This window comes from Olea europaea, unplaced genomic scaffold (assembly GCF_002742605.1).
Source record: "Olea europaea var. sylvestris unplaced genomic scaffold, O_europaea_v1 scaffold1607, whole genome shotgun sequence".
Lineage (NCBI taxonomy): Eukaryota > Viridiplantae > Streptophyta > Magnoliopsida > Lamiales > Oleaceae > Olea > Olea europaea.
Genome location: NW_019233703.1, coordinates 27,007 through 30,952, shown reverse-complemented (window position 1 = coordinate 30,952; position 3,946 = coordinate 27,007).

Genomic DNA, 3,946 nt, shown 5'->3' with positions numbered 1-3,946 from the left:
GAAACATGACCTATAAATACAAGGCTCCTATGTTAATTTTGTTTAAACATTATTGTTGTGCCTATAATTTTTCTCTATATTATCAGTTAATATACATCGTTCCTTTGCGATTAACCCTATTTGTTCTTCTTTACTTTTAATCTTATTTCTTGTTGTGATCTTTATTACTTCATACTGTGTCATTAATCTCATTCATTACAATCCCTCTGAGTCCAATAAGTGGTATCAAAGCTTTTCAGCCCAACAAGTTTTTAACGTCGATCCTCACTATATTTATTCCATATTTTCACAAGTTGGGGACGGAGTAGACATATTTGACATAGAAATTGATAGTCATTGCTCACTATCGAAAAAGTACACAAATACCCTTCGAAACTACACTTGATTCTCTCGGAGAAAATCATTTTCCGAACACAAGAACAAAAAATCTGAAAATAAATTTTGATACAACCAAATAAATAAAATCGAGAACATAAATTTCTTAATATACAAAAAAAATAAAATAAAATAAAAATTTTATTTTAAAAAAATGAACTTAAAATAAAATAAAATAAAAACAAACAAAGCAAAAAATCAAAGAAAACAGAACCAACGATTTGAAATGACAACCCTTGCTTACTGTCGAAATAGTATGTAAACAACATTTGAAACTACCCTTGATTTTCTTGTAGGAGATCAGTTCTTGAACATGAGACAAAAAATTCCAAAAAAAATCAAATCTTGATATAATAGAATAAATCAAAAATCGAGAATACACAACTCGTTAATCTACAAAAGACAATTTATTTGAAAGAATCGATCGAAAAGTAAAATAAGAACAAACCGAACAAAAACTTGAAGAAAACGGAGTAAAATTTCGACGAAGAAATGACACTCGTTGCTTACAGTCGAAAAAGTACACAAACACAACTCGAAATCGTACTTCATTCTCTCATAAAGAAATCAATTCCTGAACGTGAGACCAAAAAAAAATCAAAACCAGATTTTTACAAAGGAGATAAATAAAAATCGAGAGCATACAACTCATTAATCTACAAAAGGCACAATTTAATGAATCCTCATCGGACATTAAAATTGTTACTACATACTGACTAAACTTTAACGGGTTACTCAATGCTCTCCCATCTTTACAAATAGTTACCCATTTGCCACTCTTTCCAAGTCTTATCTCTCCAAATAGACAAAAATATACACATGGTTTACAGAAATCTAATGTGTAAATAATTTTGTTAAATGTTCCCGACCTGGAATGATCACATCCAAATTCGTTCTCCAGCCTTCAAAATTTCACGACATCTTCTAATTTCTCTCTTGAACCGTCCTCTTCCAAATCCATATTTCTCTTCTTCAAAATTATCCCTAAAATCAGCCTCATTACAGTAAGGTTTCGGCATTCTTCTCTTCACTAGATAATGGAGGGTATAGGTGACCCACAAGATCCTTGTATGAAATACAATAATTGTATGGAAGATGCACTATTGGGTACCCTCAAATGTTTTAAGAATTCTCCATTTTCTATGAAGTTTTTATTGTCTAATTGAGAATACAACTGAAATTAAGCTATCAATCCGATCATTTTTCTGTACATCTAAATTGATTTCTGCATAGCTTGGTTTTTGCATAATTTAATGGTTTGGGGGCTTAATTATAAGATTTTGATTTGGGTTAATAATATAAAGGTGTGTTTTTTTGGTGCATTTTTGGTGATTTGGACATAATTAACGCCGTCAATATGCCATGTAGAATTTCTGTTATCCACGTGAATGTTTTGCATATTTGGAGAGATGACAGTTAAAAGAGTATTGAATGGGTAACTACATATAAAGATGGGTGAGTATTGGGTAACCCGTTAAAATTCAATAGGTAGTAACAATTTTAAAGTTCGGTGAGGATTCATTAAATTTACACCAAGCAAAAACTCGACATGCCTACTCCAGATTCCAACTACGATCTTTGATGGTTTAAGGAAGATCCAAGAGAAGAAGAGAAATCACCAAAGAGAAGTGAGAAGAGCAATGGCATGAGGGTTAAGAGAAAAAGAAAAATGACCTATGGTTTTCACTTTTGTAACATTTATACGCCCTGAAATCGGCATCATTTTTTGCACAAAATAAACAAAACGACATCGTTTCACATAAGTTCCAAAACGTCATCTTGATTAGAGGAGAGGATCCATTACTAGACCAAAAAAATTTTAAGTTGAATTAACACGTACATAAAAAAATTCCACATAAAAATTTATAAAGTAAAAGATTTAGTGGACCAGAGGATGGCCTAACTCTGCCACTGGGTGACACTGAGGGTATGTTTGATTACAAGTATGGAATTTGCATGGAAAGAAAAATAAATTTTAGGTCATTCAATTATCTAGAATTTATTTGTATAGAAATTATTAATTAAATGTGTTTAATTGATTTAATTTTCAATCTAAAAAATATTACACTTGTCTGTTTTTTATTGGGGGTAGATGTGTGTGTGTGTGAGTGAGAGAGAGAGTACCCTGGAAAATAAAATCCTATTCCCTATTAAGGAAATATTTTTCCTGATTTTGAGAAAAATATGGTCACGTAACCAAAAGTAGAAAAATGTTTTCCATAAAAAAAATTTACGATCAAACAGTACAAAAATAGAAATTTATGTGGAAAAAACATATTTTCCATTGAAAATATTGGCAATAAAACTCTCCCTAATATTTTATTTGTAACACTTTTTAATTTTGTTAAAAGTTTTCAATCATTGCTTATTCTAACATTTTTTAATTGCAAAAGTCCCATATGGAATAAGATATTGAAATATTTTCCAAATGAATAAGATTTTGAAACATTTGAATTTGTACATAAAATACTTGAATCAATAAATTAAATACGTCGGCACAACAATATATACAAAGTTAGCAAGATCAACTGCTATAGAAGTTGTACAATTCTTTATTTGTCAAGAAAGTTGGGGAATATGTAAGACAAGTTTATAAAAAAATTAATGTAGGAATAGTCTCTATTTAAAATAAAAGAAAAAATTTAACTTCTGGAATCAACAAGTTCCATCCTACCAGTTTTACATTAAGTTGCACAAAGATGCTACATGAATTATTTCGTAGTTTATTATTATTCATGATTTAGGCACGGTATTCTTCTTTAAATATTTTTTTGTTGGCCGTAATTTAAAATCTTCTTACTCGTCGGCCATAATTTCGATTCTCTTTAAAAATAAGTAGATGTTATTCGAGCTTTGAGTGTGCGTTTGATGAAAACATTTAAATTCATGTGAAAGAGCAAGTTCATGAATCAAGAAAGAGCTACGAATTAAGTTCAGAAAATCTACTAAATATTCCTTCTATTTAGCGCCTGGCACATTTGTTGCTTCAGATTCGTGGCAAAAAATGTTGCAAAATTATACCGTCCATCATTTCATATATGGCAATAGTTTGAAATGCAATCAATCGTCCAAAAATAAAAATAAAAATAAAAATAATGATTTTATTTGAGTATTGAGGAATGAAGGCAACCAGAAGCAAGCCCGATTTTGTGCTTGTGCCTCAGGCCCAATTTAAAAGCGGGCCTCGAAATTTTTATTTTTTATTTTCAAATGGATAAAAAAATCAGATTTAAGGTCAATTTCTTCCCTCCTGTCTGCCCTATGTTCATGCGTGCAGAGAGAAACTATAATTAATTTGTAGTTACTTTTAAGTCAGCTCCAATAGGAAATCCTATTAATTTTTTCTCAATTTGTGAGTGATATTATCCTCCTCCTAAGTTTGTAGTTCTATTTTTATTTTCTTATATGTGCTTTGAAATGATTCTAGCTTACTTTTATACTCATCATTCATAAAATAAAAAAATAAAATAAAAAACACAGATGCCTTTATTGAGACAGTTTGGGCTAAAAAAAATGAACAAATCAACAATACTTTTCCTTAAATTATTGAGTTCTCTTTAAAAAGAATTAC